The 26,442-nt window shown below is 37.1% G+C and overlaps 1 protein-coding gene and 1 non-coding gene across 3 annotated transcripts in view; one reads left to right on the top strand and one right to left on the bottom strand.

Moving 5' to 3' along the window:
* Positions 1-26,442, top strand: part of LOC134740482 (pseudouridylate synthase RPUSD2-like) — a 548,963-nt gene that overhangs the window by 208,283 nt on the left and 314,238 nt on the right. The window lies entirely within an intron of this gene.
* Trnas-uga (transfer RNA serine (anticodon UGA)) lies at positions 82-154 on the bottom strand. The gene has a single exon. It is a non-coding gene; the product is annotated as a tRNA-Ser (tRNA).

The following is a 26,442-nucleotide window of genomic DNA, read 5'->3' as shown; positions in this document are numbered from 1 at the left end:
TTAAGTGGTCACACTACTATATATAAATTAAAAACTGTAATAGATGTCATATATTAAAGAAAAAGTGACGAAGCCCTCCAGTGGTGAAAGCCGGATTCGAACCGGCGTCTTTAGCTATCACGGCTAACGCCATGAACCCCTAGGCCACCTCGCCACGGCGGTACCCGTCCTAATTTCTCGACTATATGCCATCTTAGTAACCGGGACGGGTACCGCCGTGGCGAGGTGGCCTAGGGGTTCATGGTGTTAAAACGTGTGATGCCGGACAACTAGTGGTGGTGCTATACAGCTCAACATGAACAAAAAATTACAATAAATTTTGTCCTAACGCGCTCACATTTCATAATTCGTACCTGTGAGTTAGTGTGTTTACTCCGCTTGAACATTAACCCTTCTTCATCGTTAGACGGAAATAAACAAGGCGCTGGAAATAATCATAAACATAACAATGTGTGGGGTAGACGTAAACCAGCGTTGTCCATTTGAGCCTCGGCCCTGATGGCAGGATCTAGCATACTGGCATAAATAATGTTTTTACAGTACCTTCAACTTCACGTCATAATTATGAAATATAACATCAAAACAATATTTGACAATAATGCCGAAAACGAAGGTATTTTCTCGCCTCCCCTGCCGCCGCCGTCGCCCGCGTCGAGAGCTGCAGCCCGCAGTCTTACAAAGTTGAGAAATACTGGAATTTCGACTTAAATATAAGAGTCTAAAATACTGAGTCGAGTCTTAAGAGCGTTTCTTTTTTTTGCCATTTTTTTATGTGACCTTTTTTGCCACTTTTGTGTTATTTCTAGTCAGGATCACGAGCCCTTTTCATCCTTATAGGACAAAAAAAGTGTCCCAAAATTTCCATACATTTTTCAAATTTTCCTGTTTGTTACCGCCATACAAAGTATATATGGGGAAATGGTAACACAATAGGAAAAAAAACCTTGGGATATTTTTTTATTCCATTAGAATCGAAAGAGCTAGTGATTCTGAGTAGAAAAAATAAAATGGTTACATAAAAATTTCAAAAAAAAGAAACGCTCTTAAAACAGAGGACTCGAGTCTTCAACCAACACTAGCCGTATCAGCGATTCCACGCTGATCAAAATACTGCTTACAAGAGTTATATTGTGCGTGGTCTTCAGAAATTCACACACGTACGGCATAAATCTAACAAAGCCATCTGCGATGGCTGCTGAGATGCGGAAGGGTTGGCGGTTATTGCTCTAGAAGATTTGAAATCGATTAACGGTTTTGAGTGATTCGGCGACGTCAATATTCTAAACTGTTTTTTAGGGTTCCGTACCCAAAGGGTAAAAACGGGACCCTATTACTAAGACTCACCAGGCTGTATCTCATGAACCGTGATAGCTAGACAGTTGAAATTTTCACAGATGATGTATTTCTGTTGCCGCTATAACAACAAATACTAAAAAAATACGGAACCCTCGGTGCGCGAGTCCGACTCGCACTTGGCCGGTTTTTTTTTATTCACGTCGTTGATAAGCTACATCCTGCCTGATGATAAGCGGTTACCGAAGATTATGCACTAATAACATTTCAACGATTAAGTGTTTGATAAATGATTGAAAGTTGTCTAAATTACTGTTCCATCTGTTCTGCCACCGTGGGACTAGACGCGGACTTGCGTTTCACCCTTACGTTGTTACTCTGCCACCGATTTGCACTAAACGCTATGCATCCAGATTCAATTCCCGCAAGTCTATTCCTAGCCCACTATAACTTGGAACTTTTTAAATCGAGATTGGATAGACATCTTTTAGGTAAGCATGCCCCATCCTAGACTGCATCGGCGCCTATTAGGTACTATCAGGTGAAATTCTGGTCAAATGCCTACCTTTTTCCAAGAAAAAATTAAGATGTAAGATAAACTATGACAGTGATCACGCCGACGCTAACGTTGGCACGAGAAGCTGAGACGGTAAGCCATGCAAGATAAAATTATTTGTCCAAAATTCAACCAATCGCTCATCGGTTTGATTATTAATAACAGTACATCCTCATATTCTTACAAGGTCATCGCAACTAAAGCCTTCGTCGACATTTCACCGACGATCTTTTCCATTTCTATTATTCAGTGTTCAAATGGACGCAACAAACATAATAGTATACTGAGTGGATAGCTCTTTTGAATACTTGCGGAAACTTGAAGATACATTCGGACTCCTTTCATACATATCTTTTGTGAGTGTTTGGCGGCTGTGAGGCGGATATACGTTATATATCAACACAGATCTACAATACACTAGATTTTTTGTCAAATATCATAAGTTCGACCAAAATCATAGTGGTGTCAAGTGTCATTGGTAGTATTGAATCTTATACATTAAAACGAGCAATTATTATATGTTTATATACTAGCGATCCGCCCCGGCTTCGCACGGGTGCAATGCTGATGTAATATTATACATATAAACCTTCCTATTGAATCACTTTATCGACTAAAAAAACCGCATCAAAATCCGTTCCGTAGTTTTAAAGATCTAAGCATACATAGGGAAAGACAGACAGCAGGAAGCGACTTTGTTTTATACCATGTAGTGATTACGGGGACATCAGAAACAGCATTAACGATTTCGATGAAATTTGCTATATGGGGGTTTTTGGGGGCGAAAAATCGATCTAGCTTGGTCTAATCTCTGGGAAAACGCGCATTTTTGAGTTTCTATATGTTTTCCGAGCAAAGCTCGGTCTCCCAGATATTTGAGACATAATATTACGACCGGTCTGGCCTAGTTGGTTGTGGCCCTGGAAGCATGGTCGTGGGTTCAAATGCCGGTAAGGGCATTTATTTGTGTAATGAGCACAGATATTTGTTCATGGGTCAGGCCTAATTTATTTGCTCTTCTAACAATGTATTCTAAAACACCCACCGCATCTGAATACAGCTTTTTCTATTTTCCTGTCCGCTATCTTTACGTTTTGGTACAGTCAAAGGGCATAAATATATATATATATATTCCCAAAGTTTCAAAAATATGTGTACGCTCTTACACTTTAGGCAATAAAGTCGTGTTCACATATGTTTGAGCCATTTGTCTGGATCGATATTTTTGCCTTCGACTGTACCTAATTCGTGTTTCCGCTAGCGGCCTCTATGAAGCTTAAAAAGGAGGTCATGTTTTTTCATATTTAGCATTTTCTTCTTCCTCGCGTTTTCCCGGCATTTTGCCACGGCTCATGGGAGCCTGTGGTCCGCTTGACAACTAATCCTGAGAATTTACGTTAGGCACTAGTTTTTACGAAAGCGACTGCCATCTGACCTTCCAACCCGGAGGGGAAACTAGGCCTTATTGGGATTAGTCCGGTTTCCTCACGATGTTTTCCGATACCGAAAAGCTGGTAAATATCAAATGTCATTTTTCATATTTAGCATTATCATGAAAGTATTAGCGTCAGTAAGACAGCTAACGGACGTGTCTAGATTAAAATTATTTTGAAATAGAAGCAATTTAAATAATACTTACATTCTACTAGGTACTGCACTCCATGAGCTTTTTTCTCGTAAACTGCAGATATAAGAGGAAATTTATTACCTTAAGGCGTTCGGTGAAATATATTTCGGAATATATATAAATACTTTGATATTTCTCTCAGTTGTATAGTAAATTTGAATAATTTAAACTACTCTAAATTGTAAAAGTAACACATAAAGCAATAAAGGCGCTTGGAATAAAGATAGCAATAGGCGGGTCAATGTACGAAAATCTATCTGGAAAGCGTCTCTTGTTTAACAATACTTGTACTAATTCTTTTTAGAAGAAAGATTTTACTCCCTGTATGCCTGCGTGTAAGAGCAAACTGCGTGTAAGGGGAGACCGAGGTGAGTTGTGACAGAGGAGAGTTGTGACATTGTCGATTTTTCGGAATCTGGCAACTTATTATCGAGCTTGCAATAGCGCGCGTTTGTTAGTTGCAAGTTACTAGCTAACAAACGCGCACTGTTGCGAGCTCGCTAACAGTTAAGAGGTGTAGCATCTCATACCTGGGTCCTAACTCCCAGTCCTTACTCCCACGGGCTGATCCTCTGGATTCTCCAATCGGTTATACTTCCTTAACGCTTTAGCCTTCTCTTCCTGTCTGATTCTCGTCTTCCAAATTACTCCCTGAAACTTTTGATTTAAAATGTTTACTTTCTGGCTACCATTTCTAAATTCTCCCTAAACTCCTTCTACCCTATTACGGCCCTGACCCGTCCGGTTACTTACCTTGCTGTTTTTCTAATCACTTCATGTTTTTATTATAATTTCGAAGCTAATCGACCTAAAATTCACTATAAATTTTCCATTGACATATTTGTTTCTTTGTTTTGACATAATCCGTCAAACTATTAATTTACTCTTAATTCTTTAGCATTAAGTTTAGGTCGTATAGTTTTCAAGTAGTTTGTTCTAAATTTTATCTAAAAATTGTTACTGGTGAACAAATATTTTCAAAAATAATTATAAGATAATGTAGAATTCTAGAAAATGTTATCGCTAGCTATATAAGCGGCCCAGCGGACGTCTGAATTTAGTTTGCTTCTAGTTCCCAACAAAGGAACGTCAGTTATAAGGGTCCGTGCGGGGCCAAGCCAGGCCCCGCACCATCAAGAAACCCTCGCTCGCGCTCCTTAAAAAGTACCTGTGTTCCTGGCGAAGTCTGGCGCTCTCTCTGCACGCGCCCAAGTCCGGTGGTGCTTTGCGGTTGCTCTAACGGAGCGCCTCGTCTCCTAGGCGCGCGCTATCGGCGCGCCTCGCCTCAACAGGCGCGTGCTGTCACCGCGCCTCGCCCGCTATCGGCGCGCCTCACCTCAACAGGCGCGTGCTGTCACCGCGCCTCGCCTCTTCGAAGAGCGTGCTATCAGCGCGCCTTACCCAGCGCGCCTTACCGTGCGCGCGCTATCAGCGCGCCTTACCCAGCGAGCCTTACCTTGCGCGTGCTATCTGCGCGCCTTACCTTTGCGCGTGCTATCTGCGCGCCTTTGCGCGTACTATCTGCGCGCCTTACTGTGCGCGTGCTACCAGCGCGCCTCACCTTGCGCGTGCTATCTGCGCGCCTTACCTTTGCGCGTGCTATCTGCGCGCCTTACCTTTGCGCGTGCTATCTGCGCGCCTTACTGTGCGCGTGCTACCAGCGCGCCTCACCTTGCGCGTGCTATCAGCGCGCCTATCCGTGTGCGTGCTCCTGCCTTGCGCGTGCTACTAGCGCGACTATAATCGTATTTATTCTTTTTGTAATAAAACCATCTGTTAGCGTGTCATATTTAGACAAAAGCCGATAAATAAAGAACCTACCCCTGTTATATCTATCCTTTCCTTTCTACCTCCTCACTCCCAGCTCCGTTACTCACTCCTCCAATATACGTGGAGGAGGGAGTAACGTGACAGAGGTTTCAAATAATCGACAATGCCACAACTCTCCTCTGTCACAACAAACCTCGGTCTCCCTTAGTGTGATGAACACTCTCGTTGAAACAACGCACTTTCAGTCTCAAAAATAAAGAGTTAGCCAAATATCAAAGCGGATACTATTTTTATGAGGTTTATTCGGATTGTAATAACAGGTTATAAAATGAAATGAAATTCTTTAGCAACTATTGGCCCATAGATAAATACCTTAAAACTAGCATATATATTATTATAAAATAACAAAAATGAATGAATGAATATCGTACGTTAGTGTCTGTTTTTCAACCAGAAACCTCACTTTTGACACTGACAAATCATATTCATAACAAATTCATAACCTGTTATTATGCTCAGAATACGCCTTCAAATCACATTAGACCCACAAAGATCCCTAACGAGATCTCACACACACAAACTTTGCAAGTCAACCTTACACTCACATGTGGATTCTGCAAATTAACTTCACACAAGTCACACATACAAGCACAGTTTGCAAGTCACTCGTTACTCATAACTCCTTTTGTGTCTTTGATTAGATGATGGTATCAGGTCACAGATCACTTGCCAACTTAAATTAAGAGCCGAAAAGTCAGGAAATTAGAACGAAACAAAAGATATGGTGCGCCTCGCGAAACTTGCGACCGCGGCTTGCCGCCGCTCGGGTTTTTACACTTTATATCCACATTGGTCCAGGAAATACAAATATCGATAGAAATTTTAGGAATCCTATTCACTATAACCAATTTTACCGGTTGTTCTGACTGGATCGGCTATTTATAGAAAAAAAAAATCACGTTATGTTTGATAAACGTGATCTAAATCGGAGTTCGGAGTCTATGGGTCTATCTCTGTATCAAATCATTTGTCCCCATCGCTTATACTATTCACCTGGAACCAGCAATATGTGATCTCTTATTACCCATACTTCTCACGGACCTCGATCTGACACTTACACTGGTTGGATTGAGATATGTGGACCCATGTGTAACTAGTGTTTGCTACACAGAAAGGGCTATACAGTAGTGTTGGTGTGAACTCGAGATTTTTGAGTCTAAATTTGAAGAAATCGATTCGTTTTTACGAGAATGGGCTTAAAAATCTTCAGTCTTATGTTAAAAAAAAAATTAAACTGTTTATTTCATAAGAGGTTAGGTACAAACATTCGTCTTAACGCAGTTACAATCTCTATATTTTAAGATTATTTTAACTAAGCGTAGCCTTAATTATTTTATTTTATTTTTATTTTATTTAAAAGGCACACTAAACAGACAACATTCAACATAGTTACAAAGAGTACATGAGTGGTAGGTATTGCATAAGAATGCCATCCAAAGCAAGCAATTATATGTGTTAGTTAGTTAGTTAGTGCTTACATGTTATTTTATATTAGTTTTAACTTACATTAGTTAGTATTAATCAGTGTTTTCTAAAGTGAGTCCCGAGTTGAGTCGTTTGTTGTCTTTTTTAGCTCAACTCAGAAGGACTCGAGCCTCCGAATAAAGACTCCGTCAATTTTATAGCTTTCATCTAAATTAGTGTATGATTTGTGTATCTAACTCAAGAATGTTTTGTGAAGACAATACATTTTTTAATGTAAATAAGGACTCTTTACGAAAGAAGTCTCTACAAAAGACTGGATCTAACAGGTTAACCCTTAAATTGGCAACGTAACACAGTGGCTACTTTACCATAGACCGTAATCTGAATTTTCTGAAAAAAATCATTACTATTGAGCTACGAGACGTGAACTCATGAGTCTTTTTTTTTGCTAATCTAACGTCCTGGCCATGACATTGCTTGGCTTCCCAGCAAAATGTCAAAACAGAGATTTGTGTGACTACCCGACGAAAAGTGTATGAAAAAGTTTTGGGGCGACAACACATTTTCAAATCATCTACTACACATAAATGTTAATTATTGTCAATAGTCCGACACGCAATACTCCACGCACACATCCGAAGATAGATCCCTTGGCTTTAACTTAATATGTGTTCAAAGCGCAAAAGTTTTAAATGTTATATAGTATACTATATATATATGCATGATGCCTGGCAGCGTATGTGTTGCTAAAGTATAAAATGCGTCTGGTTTAAAAATCGGGGTAATTATGAATATGACTGGTTAGTCATATTCATAATTACCCCGATTTTTATGTTACTACAATGCACCTCAAGTAAATATTACACCCATTTATAGAACACTTGAGCAAATTAGGAGAAATCTTACTAAGTAAAGTAAAAATTGTACACAAGTTAGGTAACTTCCTATCGACGAAAGTAATTCGTCAAAATAATTACTTTCGTTACATTTCCCCTTTAGGCAATTGTCTGACTAGCGACCGGAAAACGTCTAGGTATCGACTATTTTCTTGCTTAAGGAATTACCCACTTTGTTTTTACACAGGGTGGTCAGGGGGCCCAGTAAAGATGATAAACGAAAAGAAAAAACCGGTCAAGTGGGAGACGGACTCGCGCACGAAGGGTTCCGTACCATTAGGCTCAAAAACGGCAAAAAAACACGTTTGTTGTATGGGAGCCCCACTTAAATATTTATTTTATTCTGTTTTTAGTATTTGTTGTTATAGCGGCAACAGAAATACATCATCTGTGAAAATCTCAGCTGTCTAGCTATCACGGTTCATGAGATACAGCCTGGTGACAGACGAATAGACAGACAGCGGAGTCTTAGTAATGGGGTCCCGTTTTTACCCTTTGGGTACGGAACCCTAAAAAGTACTCGTATCGGGATGACAGATGCTACGAAAAGTCACGTGACTATTCCCATAAGTTTATATTGGCATTTTCTATCAACGATTGTTATCTTGGCTAGGCCCCCTGGTACTTCTGCAGAAGAATTGTGTAGATGTAGACCTACAATAGGGTACTTGACACATGTTGAATTTTATAACTAAATCTAGTTAAATAGATAGAAAATGAGCAATTTATCACAATAAATTGGAAATTAAAAAAATATATGGGAATAATAAAAAAATACAAGACCTCTGTGTCGAAAAAACAACGGTACCTACCATTCGATTCCTAACATTTTATTTAAAAAAATATTGTACGGGAACAATATACATAAACGCAACATTTCACCGACAAAATCGCAATTTCCTATGTGTTGCCATTTGTGTTAGAGCGTTTTGTGACTTTTTTATTATTCAATCGTCGGCGCTGTAACACCTGCTTTTCCTATCGCCAAAACACTTCCAAATTAATATTAGGACGACTTGCTCGAATTGATTAACAGAACCAATCTGCTAAAGCAAAGGAAATCAATCAGGAAAATTCCGGCAATTTATTTGCGACCACGTCAATTAAATGGACACCTAACAGCCGCCATCTTTTGACGGCCATTTTGGAGTATTACGAAATTATGGAACATGGAAAATTTTCAAATTAAGTTTAAACGGTAAGCCCTTTATGGTGTAATGATTAACTAAATAGGAGAAAATTATTAAGGATTTCCTTTTTGACACTGACAATTATTCATACAAACTTAAAACTTAAAAGTAAGTAGCTATCTCAACCTTTTATAACGAAATTTAATTTTCGGTTTCAATTTCACTTTCGCAATTGTGTAAATAAAATAACGATGTAGTATAGAAAATTATATAAGAAGCTACAATAAGTACCACAATACAGGTATTTAATGATATTGACGGCTCTAGGTACCCCGATTAAACCGATTTTACCTTAAATCCGACGTTTCCAACAGCTGTGGTCACAGATGACTGACGTTCCAAGCAAATATCATTAAATACGTTGTGTACAAAACGCGAGAGATTAAAGTGTTATAAGTACAATACAGGCTTTAAAATACCTATTCTTCTAAAGAATGGTCTATGCTTCTATTCTAATGTAGCTGTCGTCCCATAAATACATTATACTGTCAACCGTTGACCCAGGCCTTACCACCTTAAACTACAAGCGCTCTAAGCTAATATCGTCTTAAACGGTCTTAACCCTTACTTGGAGTGTCCTAATGCACACTCTTTGTTAACCCTGCATCTGGCACAACGCCAACCTGTTGCCAGACGGGTTACATAGGTATCAGGGCCAAAATATCTTTTTATGTCTAAAAGAATTGTGAACAAACTTTGTTTCGATAAGTGCAATGGTAAACAAATAAACACAATGGAGTCAAGGTATTTTAAATAAATATTACGGTTTTTTTTAATATAAATATGCTAATAAATCCGTTATATCCTTTAGTGAGGATTACACAACGATACGGATAAAATATAATGTGCTCCTCATTAGCATTAGCTACACAAATTAAAGGGCTAACCAAGATTCAAACTAATCATCAGAAAACAAATAATTTAATATACATACAAATAAAAAAGTAATTCAACGTCTAACTTACGCGCCTCTTAATTCTTTAACTGTCCGGTATTGCCCCTAATTCAGCGGGCAACAGTAGGCGTGGACACACCCACCGATGGCCAATTGTCTTGGGCGTTACCAAACTCGTGCCAAGCGGGTTGACAATGCTCTGCATTTAGAATTGTTACGTAATTACCACAGTTGAGAGAGGCAGATGTAGGATAAAATTTGAAACGTAATGTGTCGTGTTTCGGATGTTGCGGGGCAAATTGCCGAATCCGACTTGAGAGCAGAGAGCCTATCGTGAACCACGTTCGACGTGTTGCCTCCCTGTCACACTTACGTACGAATTTACAAGTGCGACAGAGAGGCAACACGTCGAACGTGGTTCGCCGTAGGCCCTTTGACGTTTCAACGGAGCCACGCCGCTCTGTCGTCTAAATAACGTTTAGTTTTAAGTTTATGAAGTTTATTATGTACTTACGCGGATCCGCGCGCCGCTCTGATGTGCAAACGGGACATCGCTATATATGCACACATAGCTGTCTCACTCCTACATAGGAGCGGCGCGCGGATTCACGTCAGTGTGACCAAAGCCTTACATCCCGATTCGAATTTTAAGATACGTCAGGTGTTAGGTCTAGAAACGATATGGATTAGATTTTCTTTTCTATTAATATTAACTTTAATTTGTTAACTATGCTAGTACGAGTTGCATGTACCTAAATTAATTGAAACATGAAAGCATGTCATTAATAAAAATAATTCATAAATGTGTGTAAAAATATACATATAAAATTAATAAAATTACAATTATTATATTATTTAATCAGATTTGGTCAATACAATGGAATATAATTCAATTAAAGATTAAATAGAATTGAACAACGGTTATGACATTTATTTTCTAATTTAATATCAAAATAATTACAAACTAAATAACTTGGCGTTGCCTGATGGAAATATAACTTTATTATCCTTTCAAACCCTTACTATGTAATAATGTTTTTATTCTCTTTCAGGTAAGTGCCACTTCAGTCCCTGGTTCGGTAATAATTTATCATTTTATGTATATTAAATGGTTATTTCTATATGTATATTATATATTTTTAAATAGCTTTAAATGTGACGCATGGTAATCAAATGTAGCTGCATTCATTACTATTGCGGACGCTGTATCTGTCAATTTATTTGATAAAATGAGTGACTGATTGAACGTCATTCGGTTCTTGTCTGTTTGTCTGATTTAATATTTTGTCTTTTTATTAATTATAAAACAATTCAAGTCTCGGAGACCCTTTACATCTCTGGATAATTTGATGATCTTTTTTATTATTATATACATTTTATCTCTGACACCTAGAGACTTTTACATATCTAAACATTTTTAGTACTTCTGTTATTTGTAGTTTTTTTTTTTTTTTTCTTGTGTAATTTAACATTTATATTTATGTAATTGTTTTTTTGTAATTTTGGGTTAATTTTATTGTTTGTAAAAATTGACATGTAAAAGTGCCCCTGTGGCCTATTTGCTGAATAAATGTTTGATGTTGATGTTGATGTTGATGTCATGATTGCGGCAGTAATGCGGCAGCAAATGTCCCTCATATATCAAGCAAATTGACAGATATAGCGCCCTCGTCAAGGCCGCAGTATAGTAATGTGGCAACAGTAAAGCAGCTGCTATCCGAACGTCACCTTTATGTGAATCCTAGACCGGCATTCAAATGCAAAAAAACAGTTGATCTACAGCAGCGTAAAGTTTAGTTTAGTTTAGTTTATTCATTAACCATAACGTAATATGATCATTACATGGTAAGTCAAAATTTCATACAATATTATACTTATAGAGAGAGCATTATGGATTTACACAAGGTAAATACGCTTAATAATAATTGAAATCTAAGATTTACAGTTTGCGTCAATTAAAATATGTTTTAATGATAAATATTCAGTAATCGAATAGAAGGCATGGTTTTGGAAAAATGTCTTGACTGTGTTTTTAAATAAATTAAAAGGTAAATCCGTGACATCTGTGGGCAGTTTATTGAAAAACTTTATTTTTAAAAAATCCCTATTTTTGACACTTTTTTAATCTTAGTGATGGAAGTATTAGTTTGCTTTTGTTCCTTGTATTATAATTGTGGCAATCCGAACGCTTAAGTAGAGTGCTTGCTTTCTTGTGACTTTCTAACACAGAGTTGTATATAAACAATGATATGACCGTCATCAGTTCTAGCTTAACAAAGTAGGACCTCGCAGATGTGCGCCAATTAACCCCGCATATTATTCTAATCGAGCGTTTTTGTAGAATCAATACCCGGTTTACATCTACTGCATTTCCCCAGATGGTAATCGCATAAGTTAGTACACTTTGAACATAGGCATATTATACACTTTTAGCAGCATTAGCATTTAAAACTAGCGTTTTTAACACGTACTTATTAAAACATAATTTGTGCCATCTAAAAGGGTACTTATTGTCGGTTGTCAATAAGGCACTATTTCCATATAGCTTCAACTTGAAATCAACCTTATCGACAAGCGACAATGTGATACCTTTTGGTTGAAAACGTCACATTTTATGGGGTCTATCACGAATTAAGTTTGTTACCTTTATTTCCAGCGTTTCCCGCGATAGACGCGATAAAATTATGTTTTAATAAGTAGCGTATAGTGGTCGTTGTGAAGATCCTTGGGGTAGGTAATTTGCTCATAAGTGAAAATATCAACTGTTATGCTCATTAAAAAAAATAGTGATAATATTTCATTGGTTTTGTATATTTTTTTGAATTTTATAGAACCCTCGGCCTGATTCGAACTTACGCCTGATACGTCAAAAATTTGCTAAAGATACGATATGGATCGGATATGACAGTGTCAAAAGTCACTTTTGACTGACATATCCGATCCATGTAGTATCTTAGTTTGAATCCGGCCGACAAGTACAGTCACCATCAGATATATCGGAGCGCCCGAGGTGTTCATAATATCTGAACACGCATTCTAACACCTTGACAATAGAGGCGTGTTCAGATATTTGTGAAAGCCTTGACCGCTCAGATATATCTGATGGCGAATCTGACGTACGTAAATTTCTCAGACGAACAAACCTGAACATACCTTTACACAATATTCACGTATTTTACAGACAGAATTTGCCAACTTAAGTCCTAAAGCAGAATTATTATCTCAAAAGATTCCCTAGGAGGACCTAAATTGAAATTTATTATTCCCTGATTCAACAAATACAATTTCTTAGACAGTCGGTCTCCGCGAGGAATTTAATAGTTAGGAATAAATGAATACGTAATCATCTGGTAATTATGAATATTCTGATATTGAAGGGCGAATTTTTTTATCCCTACGCTACTTATTCTCGCTGTTTGCCTCTCTTTCTTACAAAATATGGATGTTAAGCCATAGAAAGCCTCTTATAAAACGTGGCCGTATCGAAAAAAGTAACATTTGATTTTGAAGATTCTTTCGATTTATTATTTTAGGTAATATGATAAAACGCAATAAACCGTATTAATGAAGGACCTATAGAAGATTAACGTTTTAGCATAGAGTAACTTATACTAGAGCGGTACTGTCATAGTAAATTTTGTAACCCCAGTAAATTCACTGCCATCTCTCGACACACTTTAAAACTAAAAATGAAGATTTATAAAAATATGATAGAATGTATTTAAATATAGATAAATGTTTTTTTTTATTTGCATTAATAATTTTTATGATTTTGACCCATGTTCTTTCACTGATATGCGTTAAAATTGTTAAATAACAAACGAAACCCTCAACGCCATCTATACGACTGTAGGCCAAAACTAGTAGCGCCCTCTGAGCGAGAATCAAATTTTCTTGATTTTCGAGGCACGTTTTTTCCTTAGACTGTATCCATCTATTACGGAGTTATATCTATCTTTGGTTTTAGCAAAGAGAATTGAGTATTTATTGTCATAGTAAATTTTGTAGTCACAGTAAATGCCATCCTTCGACACAGGATTAAAACTTTTAGAACGCCATTTGACTTGGATCCTTGTTCTAGATAACTGATATGGAGATATCGGATTAGTGCCATTTCGCAGGACTTCGGTGCGTAAGCTTAGTATGGATATATCTGGTAACCCCGGGATTTCATATCTATGTATTATAAATACCTAAGTTGAAAAATAAATAAAGACGTACCAGTCAATTCGAACAACGTGATAAGTAATACCGGAACGATACGAGATCTAATAGATACGTTATAGTTTAGTTCTCAACTAGTTATCTTTTGCAGTTCGATTTGAGAAACCAATTGTCATTTCACGCTAAGATTATTGTGACGTTTTGGGATATCCATTAGATATCCATTGGATGTCTAAATACTTAATATCTAAAGCAAATCTTAAAGAGATCGTTCAAGAGGACATTCGGAATCGCGGAAATGTCAAATTTGACATGACTTTCTTAAATATCTCGTTATCGTTTCTGTTTCATAACTAGTGGATCATCATCATCATCATCATGTCAGCCGATAGACGTCCACTGCTGGACATAGGCCTCCCCCAAGGCTCGCCACTCCGACCGATCCTGTGCCGCTCGCATCCACCGAATTCCCGCGACCTTCACCAGGTCGTCGCTCCATCTCGTTGGAGGCCTACCGGCAGTTCGTCTTCCGGTACGCGGACGCCACTCCAGAACCTTCCGGCCCCACCGGCCATCAGTTCTGCGAGCAACACTACTACTACTAAGAGAACTTGTGGATATCTAGTTGATATCTAGATCTTTGTTCGAATTGGCCCGGTAGTTATTATTAATGTGTATGTCTAGGAGCCAGACTTGTAATTTTCTAGAGTAACTTGTTTGATGAGATAAATAACAATGGATTTGATGTTAGCGAGAGCGGACCATTATTTTCCTTCGTTGATATTTAATCTAGATCTTTTTAGTAACAATTAAGCTTTGCTACTCTACGTCACAATGGTAAAGTAATTTAAGAGTAGTAGCTTGACACATTACTATTCCTCTAATATAAATGTTAATATCGTATCGTATATTGTCGCTTGTCAATAAGGCGCTATTTCTATATAGCTTGAATTTGAAATCAACCTTATCGATAACCGACAATGTGGTACCTTTTGGTTGAAAACGTCACATATTTCGTGAACCGTGTTTAAAGTTTCAACTCCAATTTCAAATCTATACAAGTGAATAAAACAATTAACGGTTTGTTGGTAAATAACAAAAAAAAATGTTACAAAAATGTTATTTATCTGAACAATGAAATATACTCGTATCAAACTTTAATACAATATGCACGACCGACTGCAGGGTTTTACATACCTACTGCAAAAATTGATAATTAGGTACATATGTTATGATCTTACAAAGAAAATATCTAGCCAATACTATTTACCTACTTTTTTGCAAAAACTCAAGACTAGCAACGACTTCGCTGTAACCCGCAAAAATAGCTTGACTAATGTTTTGCGATTAATTAATCGTTAAAATTACATTATATTGTCCGATAATCGCAGCTGATAGGGACATATTGCCAACAGCTGCGTCCTACATGCTTGACAATAAACAGTTGGATATTAATCGATTTTGACTCGGATCTTTCGAAGATTATCATTTATAGCGAATTGGCAAACGATGCGATGCACAATAAGCGTGTAGGTAAGGTTGACGTAATATAATGCTGTATAATTTACCTGGGGATGGCAAATGTCTATAAGTAAATGAGATCACCCGAAGGGCCGGGATGGCTAAAAGCGCTATGGCGAACCTTGATACGGTGTGCAAACATTTTGTATGAAGCTTTCCTGCAGAGGATTAGCACTATAACGACACTAGTATTGTTAAATTAATTTTTAACAAGCAGAAACGTCTGCGATCGATGCTATTAAGCTTAGAATAAATTATTATTATTTGCTGACTATGGATGAGGTCTTGGTGGCTCAGTTGGCAGAGCGCTGGAGTATCGATCCAGAGGGCGTGAGTTCAAGTCTCACCCAAGGTAGTAATTTTTCCACTTTTAAATTTATTCTAAGTTCATTCATACTATATTCATTGTTACTGTAAAAGCGTTAGAAAAAGTCAAAACAACTTACAAAATGCTTGAAACTGAAATCCTTTAAACGTCTGGTCACTTACAGTAAAGATAAAATTGCTTTGTATGGGAACTACCAGTTTTTATGATTTATTTGTCTCTAATTTTCACTTCTTCTTCTTCCTCGGTCCCTCATTGCTGAGGATCGCGACCATGTATGCTTCGTCTCCATAGTGTGCGGTCATTAGCCACATGAGTCACGCACTGCATGTTGCCGCCAACCACCCTCTTCACACCATCAGACCATCTCGTGGGTGCTTTTCTTCGCCCGCGCTTGCCATCCATTTGACCCAAGATAAACTAACTAATTTTCACTACCCTTTCTTATATTCAACAAAGACAAACAAAAGTTACAGATGTAGTGCATAATTATTTTCCATCGTATTTTTACGGAAACGTACGAACGTGTCTTGCTATTTCAGTCAGTCTCGGTACAAAAAGTACTAAGGTTGACTGAAGTAGCATGATAAATACGAACGTCGCCGAGAAACTACGATGGAAAACAATTATACACTACATCTGTAATTTTAGTTTATTTTCTATGATGATGTAAATAAAATACTACCTATTGGAACTATATTAATACGAATTTATGAAACTCCTGAAAATAGGCCAGACTTTAGAACTTACGAGCGGCTATCAGATACTGACTGACTCAATCATGTTATATTCCAGGACCTTGATACTATGAACATAAGGTATGTTTGAGCTTGATTTGTGTGACAATAATGATCGTAGGCCTATAATGCCACCTCGCTGTTGAATTACGATGTATCCGCACTTTTAGATTAGTGTCAGTAGACATTGTTTTAAATTTCAAATGCTTTGCTTGTGATTTATTAATACTGCTCATTTCATTATAAAATAAACTAAAGACATTTCTCATGAAATAAAACTATTTTAACGTATAATATACCATTTACAGCGTTTGTTGTCAGCAGGAGACACAAAATAATCCGTTAAATTTGTTTTATTTCACGAGTAACTATCGCGGTATTCGAAGAACAAACGTAGTCCCTTAAGAAGGGCCATAGTAGGTACATCAAATTGCGTAAAAATGTTTTCTATAATGTTAATATCTAGAGAGAAAAATGGTGACTACGTTTGTATGGACAAGTGGTCACTTGACGTCGTGCCCTTTCCTTTTAAAAAAAGGTACATTTCTCTTTTAGAATACCGAAATTTCTTACGACCCACTGACAAAACTAATTACAAAAAAGACAGTGTACAAAAAGCATTATCAGTAAATAAATTACGCAAATAAGACATTTGACATTTACCATTTACTTCTTTTTTTTCGTCGAGCCATCTGGCACCGGTCCAAAACGTGTCGATCATTTGGCAACCGGCCAGAAATGAAATTTAAGAAATGAAAACAAATTGCATTTGCAATTAATATTGTGCATGTATAATAATTTATACCTATTTTATGCTCTGGTAAGATATAAAATTGAATGAGATTTTGTGGCTCGGTACAAAACTAGATAAGCGTAATTTATGTAATATGACATATAAGATTCCGGATCGTAAATTTGGTTAATTGGCCTGATAATTGCTTGTACAGTATTTACTTTGAAGGTACGAGTAGTGCTGATGATGTTTTACGAGGAAAGTTTAACGTAGTTATATGCTTAAATTTACCTTTTTTAAAGACTATACATATAAAATTATACAAATACAATAATTAATGATTAACTGTCCTTATTACTATAATCGCAAAATAAAATAATTCCAGGATATCATATACTTTCGGAGCGTTATTTCATCCGCTACTATTTATGCTGAATGTACTTACACCTAAAACAACAACTGAGATGAGGGTTGTATTCGATGCATTTTGTAAAGTTACAAAACTTACAAATTATTAAAATTGCTTCAGCACAGACGCAGTACGTGTGATATTACAGTCAACTTTACCGGCACACGGTTGTTTACTAACCACACAATTGAATACAAATAGAAATTTCAATTTACCGCCTGAATATGGTACGTGTGTGAAATTTAATTTTACACGAGCTAGGTTTTGTTAGTACGGTTTCTGCAGAATTTAAAAGATAAGAACAGGGTTCATAATGCAAACTGCTTAATGGCAGATATGTTCTGACCATAGTGTTTTTGTACGAAAAACCCCGGATCTCACTATCGTATATTTTATTAGGAAAGATAAGTCATTTAACACAGACTGCCAGTTGAAATCAATTCAAAATTAATTCAATTCAATCTAAAGCGAAACTGGCAGTTTTTACCACATTACAGAGTAAATATTGTGAAATGCAAAAATTATTCTGAACATCTCGCCTGTTTGCTAGTAACTACTTTGTAAGTATTTGCGTTTAGTGGTTAGTGGCACATGTATAAACTCGCAATAAACTATAATCACTTTGTAAACAGCCCCAAATGTGCAGCCAGCCAGACTTACCCCGCAGGAACACAAAACGCTTGCCCTTATCCCTTATTGATTAATCACTTCTTTCCTTGTCTTATTTATTTCATTTATTATTTTCTTATTTTTCTTCTTATTATACTCTACTGCCGTTTTTCTGTTAACAATGAGAGATATTCATAATATCGTGGTATATTTAACCTAGATTCACGGCATTATTGAAGCGATTGTTCCAATTTCACCTCGCTTGGCGTACTGTCAACTATCTGAGATACGTTAATATATTTCTCAATGCACTAAAGGTCGTAACGGACCGCAATTTTGAAGTAACGTCCGACGTTTTTGTCCAGAAACGTTTAGTTCGAACGGGTTCAGTTATGCAATTAGTGAACATTGACGAGTCAAAAGCTCAGAGGAATCAATATAACTTTGTTTTGCGCTTAAGGTGAAGCAAATTCTTTGAAAAGTCGTATCGCCTTTTTAGATCATAATACGATTGCTAAATAATATGAAGAACAATCTTGAGGCCTTTTTCTAGTACATTGATCTATTTGAAACCTGATAAAACAACTTTTCTTTCCTGATAAAACAAATTTTTGAAAAAAAAACTAAAAACATGAAAATTGCTTCTAAAAATGCATAATGTTATCGAATGATTATTATTTGTTGTTAAAAATAACATATAACAATATAATAACAATGATATCCGCGATCCCCGTCACGCACGCGTTCAGTGCTCAGCGAGCTGCGTTCATGACATGAACTCACTGTATAATGTGAGTGACTGATCCAGACCCGGTAACAAGGGATTTCAAATTGCGCTTGCATAACCTATCCGTGTTCGGATTTGACCGTATATTCCCAATGCCGCGCGTGCGCGGGCTTGCTATGTTACAACTTATGCTTAAGGTATATAAGGTTATATTATGTTACAACTTATGCTTAAGGTATATAAGGTTATATTATGTTACAACTTATGCTTAAGGTATATAAGGTTATACCTTAAGCATAAGTTGTAACATAGCAAGCCCGCGCACGCGCGGCATTGGGAATATACGGTCAAATCCGAACACGGATAGGTTATGCAAGCTCAATTTGAAATCCCTTGTTACCGGGTCTGGATCAGTCACACATTATTAGGAGTTAATGTAATTTATGGCGTATTGATGAATGATGAAATAGATTTATGCTGTTCACTGTATGATTTGAAATAATAAAATCAGCGTTAGCTATTTTGAACGCATTACTGCTTTTAAGCGTTGGTATAGGTAGGTATTAGGTAGAATTTAGTACATTGACCCGCCTGTTCCTATCTCTATCGCACGCGCGTAATTATATCACTGTCCCACCTATGATGCCGGCGGTCAATGACACTGTGCGAGCGGTACAGCAATATCATTACGCGCGTGCGATAGAGATAGAAACATTAGTAGTATTAGGGACATTAGTATATAATAATATATCGAAATGCCTTAAGAGTCCCCGGCAAGCTCGGTTCTCCATACAAACGTAGTTACGCTCTCATTTTAAAACGACTAGCTAGATTGCTCTGAAACTTAGTACTTACAATAGGATAAAGTATATCTAGATCTGAAATGTGTTTATGTAGCTTCAGATACTATAGTAAAAAAAATACAGCGAATTATTTAAGTTTTTTATACAAAACTTGTTTTGCTCTATTTCGATTGTTTTGTATACTAGAGCTATATAAACTAATTTCAGACCTAGACATACCTCATAACATTGTATGTGCAAAGTTTTATTACAATCCAAAACGTAGTTTTAAAATGAGAGCGGACCTCCGTTTGTATGGGAAGGTGAAATTCGGCCGAGCTTGCCGGGGACTCTTAAATCAGGTAAGTATGCCTACTAATCACAAAATTTTGCATACACGATGAAGCATTGCATCAAAAGAAGGTATACAAAGCCTTGTATGGCTGTATAACTATATACTTATATTTTTGCGCACTTCCGTGTAAGTAAGATGCCATTGCAGGAAATTGTAACTTATTATATATCATCATCATCATGTCAGCCGATAGACGTCCACTGCTGGACATAGGCCTCCCCCAAGGCTCGCCACTCTGACCGATCCTGTGCCGCTCGCTCGCATCCACCGAATTCCCGCGACCTTCACCAGGTCGTCGCTCCACCTCGTTGGACTTATTATATATAGTAGATTGTTAACCAAGAGATGAAAGGCACCCATATCTGCCGAGGTAGTTGGGCGCTCGAACGCAGTGAGAGCGCCAATAGCCCGAGACTGAAATGGTGCCTTTCACCCGAGTTAAACGCTCTACTTTTCATTTCGAATACGAGCCAAGTAAAATACATGTACATTAAAAAAAACACGACTAAGTATAAACTTCAATAGTATTTCTTGAGGGTACTTTTAATTAACAATTAAGGCAAAAGTATCTTTATTTATGGAATGGGGAGTTAATTATCAGAAGGGAAATTGTACAACAAATCCATTAAAAAACAAATTTTAATTGCTTATCGTAAAAAATAAGAAAAAAACGTACTTGGTAAGTAAAATGCTCTAGTGCAGACACGTATCATTTTCTGCACACTTCTTAGAACAACAACGACCCACTTTCAGAGCATGAGAAATGAAAAATATATCGGTGTGTTTGTGCGTTAACGTGTGTGGACGTTAATCGCTTCATTAAATAACGTTGCAACCTCCGCGAAGCTTCGGCTTTCCAAGCACGACTACACCTCGTATTCTCCAGAGAAAATGCCTTTTACTCGTACGCTCGCTCCAATCAAGATTTTCATTAGCTTTTTATAAAACCACACTCTATATCGTGCACGTAAATATAAAACTATGTTACAAGCTTTTTATTAACTTGCAATGTACCTATGTATGTACGGGTCAAATCTTGCAAGTTAAATTTGACCCACTTCCCGACTTCCAATGAAGCTGAAAATTTGCATACTTAATGATGCGTATAGCTGATCTGATGATGGAGACAGGAGGTGGCCATAGGAACTGTGATAAAACAACGCAACCTTATTGTGTTTGGGGTTTTTAGAATTGTCTCGATGAGTATTAGTTGCCTGTGGAAAGAAAAGTACAGTCAGCGAGAAAAGCTTATTTTCCACCAAACCACCGAAAAACCTTTCTTTTTTAGGGTTTTAGGGTTCCGTAGTCAACTAGGAACCCTTATAGTTTCGCCATGTCCGTCTGTCTGTCTGTCCGTTTGTCTGTCCGCGGCTTTGCTCGGTGGTCGTTAGAACTAGAAAGCTGCAATTTGGCATGGATATACAAGTCAATTATACCGACAATCAACAATATCCCATCCTCAACAATATTTTTTTTTAATTAATATTTTTGGAAATAACCGCTCCGAAAGAAAAAAAAATTGTGCAAAACTTTGTTTTGACAAACGGAACACTTATTTTAAATGATTTTGCTAGTCTGTGCGGGAAGAGAAGAGTCGTAAAATGAACTGAATCCCATATATTTCACGACTCATCTCTTTCCGCACAGACTCTACATTCTCTCAAAAGTCTCCTTAAAATGAAGCATATAAGTTTAAAATAGTGGTTGCAGACTGGAGCACCCCTATATCCCCTCGATACCGTTTATAAAGTTTCGCGGCGCGCAGATAAGTTGGCGGTGGCAAACATTCTGAAATCTGCGATAGGGATGGGAATCGAAAGCGGAATAATCGATTATTTGTCAATCAATTTGTAAGAATCCTCCGATTCATTGGTTTACCTATTCAAAGACATAATGGACGATTCCATTCAATGGATCGGTTTGAAATTTATTATTTACTGTATTTGTCAATTAATCAATTTATTTCTTTTCGAGCCTTCAGATTAATCGATTTTTAAGATCAATTTGTCGATTGAATTAATCGTTTTTTAATTAAGTCGGGTGACAATGCAATATTATGGTACCATCGAGATGATTTGATGATGGAGACAGGAGGTGGCCATAGGAACTCTGTGATAAAAAAACGTAGCCTAATTGTGTTTGAGGTTTTGAGAAGTGTCTCGATGAGTATTAGTTGCATGTGGAAAGAAAATTACAGTCAGCGATAAAAGCTTGTACTAAAAATGAATTTTTTGCCAATAATTTATTTAATTTAATAATAATAACTTATCGACCGAACAATTCGTGTTTTCATTCTACTTTTACGTTTATGTCGACTATCTTGCTTGTCAAATTGCTTAATCTTGTAGCCCATCAGCTGTTCTATAAGCCATTTAAGTCTTGGCGTTGGTTTTAGGGACAGCGTGTATGTTTGAATCTTCTAATAAATCGATTATCCTTTTTTAGCCACAGAAAAATACCGATTAGTCGATTGATCGAATCGTAATCGCCCATCCCTAATCGATCGTCGGGTGCGGGTGTTTGTACTGTATGCTCTCCGCCATTGTTAAGCCGGGCTGCGGATTCGTGTCGAATTTGCCCGCTTTACTTTACGTACTTGTTGAGTTTTAGATTTATGGAGATGGAGATTGAGAGTGGTTTGCGGTGTCAGACGGCGAAACGGTGATTTGATGAGTATGAGGAGAACGGAAAAACTGTAATCTTTATTGGATAAGGCACTGTTTCCTCAGCCTTAATATAGGCTCTTTTAATAGGGAGCCTTTTAAGGGATAGGAAGCCTTGTCAGAATGCACGAAGGTGGATATTGGGCTGTAGCCGCGCGCGTTTGTTGACGTCTTTGGTGGTCAAAGGCACTAGGCGGACCTCAAAAACGAATGTCTGCTCGTCACACAAATAAATGCCCTTACCGGAATTCGAACCCAGGACCATCGGCTTCATAGGTAGGATAACTATATAGTATAGACTAGGAGGCCGTTATAAATTATAAATCATACCTTAAAATCGAATAATAAGTTCCAACCCGGGGACGGGTTAGTCATCAAAATCCCATCAGCTCACAAAGAAACCTAAAACAACCCATGTCCTGCAGCATGTCGTTATCTAGAAACGTGTGTAGGTAATGTGAGCATGCCACTTTTATCTGGCAAATGCAGCCAGATTTTCAATTCAGCCAGTGTGCACTAGTGTTGGTCGTAGTCGAGTCTTTTGAGTCTAAATTTGAAGAACTTGACTCGTTTTTACGCTTTGGGTTAAAAAACTTTCGAATCTTTTAAGTCCCGAGTCGAGTCCGTTAATGAGTCTTTGAAACAGACGTTAAAAGAACGCGAGACTTCTGATGAAGACTTGGTCAAACATTTTGTAGGTTTTATCTAAATGGGCACTAAGGAAAAAAGAACCATGCTTAAAACAATGCGTTTTAGAGAACTTTTGTACATCATTTGAGAGTTCTCTAGAAAAGATTTGGATCTCGATAAGGACTCAAGTTTAGACTTAATGACTAGACCCATATAGTGGGAAGATTTTCTGACTATGTATGAGGTCTTGATGGCTCAGTTGGCAGAGCGCTGGAGTATCGATCCAGAGGCCGTGAGTTCAAGCCTCACCCAAGGCAGTAATTTTTCCACTGTTAAATGTATTCTAAGCTTAATAACTAGAGTCTGTAAAACTGAGTGTTATCTTAAGAGTTTTGAATGATTCACGGTTAGTTTAACTAGACTTATATTGACCGGGATATAGACCGAGAATACCTTTTGTATTGTTTATGAGCTCCCGATATTACGATAGTCCGGGAGCTCATAAACAATACAAAAGGTAATTACGGTCTATATCCCGGATAATATAAGTCTAGTGAGTGTTATCTTAGCAGAGGACTCAAAGGACTTGAATCTTAACCAACACTAGTGTGCATGTACTAAAAGTCTACATTAAAAAACTTGTGCATAATGTTATCACTAAAACTTAAGAGACTATGTGAGAAGTTGAAGCGTTCTAAATTGGATTATATTACGGCGTGTTTGAGTCGAAAATGTAGCTGGCATTTTGTTTGGTAATAAGCTAATTAGAACTTGTACTGTTTGGGGAGCCATTAATAAAAGGTGTGAAGGTTTGCTAATAACGCGTCCACTTACACCATCTTTGGGATAAAGAAAATGGGTCACTTATATAAAAATGTACTTACAAAGTGTCTTAAATAAATAACCAATATACCACAACATTGTCTTATAGTCAAATAATTTAATTCCCTACCCATTTTGTACTTTGTCACAGTGACAATAGTATGACGTCTCTAACGACTTTCATATTGATTGTCACTGTGACAAGGTACGAAACGGGTCGGAAATTGAATGGTACAGTTCTGTTCTATTCAAGTATAGGTCTACATTATAAAGTTCTCACACCTATGCACTCAAACGGTGGTGCTGAATGTGAGAGCTTATCTATACTGTATGTTGGGGCTCGTATCGATAATGCTCAACCATAAGTCGATGGTTTTGCCGTTCGCAGTATCGGAGGCATTATTTTTATCCTTAATTTTAATGCTTGCTTTGTATGTATTTAAAAAAATACAGGTTTGTTTTCACTGAAAACAGAGGGGCTACATTTTGCGGAATCATATAACACCTAAAGAAAAGTACCCTTACAATTATCACGTCGCCGAATTCGAAGATATATATTCGAATATATAGGTAGTATAATTCGAAATAAGATAGTAATTGTCATTGTCTATTTGGATTTCTTTAATACTAATATACTCATACGAGTAGGTACAGCAGTATGTACGGAAAATAATATGAAAATAAATCTTTCAACGCGCCCACGTTAAACACACAAACTACACAGACAGACATAATATCGAACTATTTACTGTATCTAATTCTAGCCTCTAATATACCTTATATAATACCCTTTGTCAGTAAAATATAGGCGAAGCATATTTCAGCTGTTAGTATAGCTAGCCAATTTATTGGAAAATCTGGCAGAGCTATAATCCAGACATTAACTATTATGCTAATATGTGTATTTTATTGTATTTAGACTACGATACTCGTATTTTATTAAATTCTGAGTATTGTAAGTCTATTCAACCTAGTTTTGTAAATTAACATCCCGTCAGTGTCGGTTACGAAACTTGCTCTTTGAGACTTCTGCGAGTACCAGGATACCGATTTATGCTCTGAGCCCGGTTATTCGGAGGCAAACACATTAGTACGTGTATTATGTAAATATCGACTGAAGTGTTATATCGACATGGACAAACTGCGCCATAAAAAAAAAACGCGGCAATTTTTTTTCTACGTTTTCCTAATCAGGACACGACACCGAATATTTACCACACGTTACCTTAAATGGATCCCCACTAGTTTATTTACTTTAAGTACACCTTGTATATTTTCATAAATACTAAACACATCGATCCATTTTCTGCTCGCTAATTTGACCGTACTCGGTTTTTAGATTGTTAATCAAGGGATGAAAGGCACTTATTTCTGACGAGGTATTTTGGCGCTCGAACGCAGTGAGAGCGCCAATAGTTCGAGGCTAAAATTATGCCTTTCACCCGAGTTGAACACTCTACTTTTCATTTCGAATACGAGGAAAGTAAAATGCATGTTTTTTTTTAAAACATGACCACGTATACATTTTTATAGTATTTCTTAAGGGCCAGTTAACAACTTAGGCAAAACTATCGTTATTTATGGAATGGAGAGTCAAATATCAGAATGGAAAATGTATAACAAATCCATTTAAACTCAAATTTCAATTGCTTATCGTAAAAAACTTAAAAAAAATCGTACTTCGAACGTAAAATGCTTGAGTGCAGACACGTATCATTTTCTGCACACCTTATAGAACAACAATGACCCTCTTCCAGAGCATGAGAAATGAAAAGTAAGTAAAATATGCTGGTAAAAGTAAAAGTCCAATTTTAATTTATCGCGACGCCCGGCTTAATACGCTGTGTAGTAGCTGTGCAGAATACAGCGACTGGAATTAATTTGCCTCGATGCACCTCTGTCGCACTACACAGAATGGCCAACAATAGTACATTACTACAGAGGCCGCGAAGTAAGGGGTTGCCGGCCTAATACATATAGGCCGAACGTAGTGGTGTCGAATAGTTATGAGGCCGTCAACCCCTTTTCACGCTGATGTATGAAAAAAATCAAAGATACATAAATATATGCGTGTAATTAATTGAAAAACTACATATGTAAAATATTTGTGTGATAAAGATAGGTGTTAGTTATATTTTGTGTCTAGTTTACTTTTAGTTTCTCTAGAAATAAAACTTTGACTTCGTGGAGATTTCTTTATTCTTTTAATTGCATGTCTGAGAAAAATAATATTTAATAATAGTAGTTTATGTG

Source organism: Cydia strobilella, chromosome 4, assembly GCF_947568885.1.
Source record: "Cydia strobilella chromosome 4, ilCydStro3.1, whole genome shotgun sequence".
Classification (NCBI taxonomy): domain Eukaryota; kingdom Metazoa; phylum Arthropoda; class Insecta; order Lepidoptera; family Tortricidae; genus Cydia; species Cydia strobilella.
This window is presented reverse-complemented; position numbering and strand designations above follow the sequence as displayed.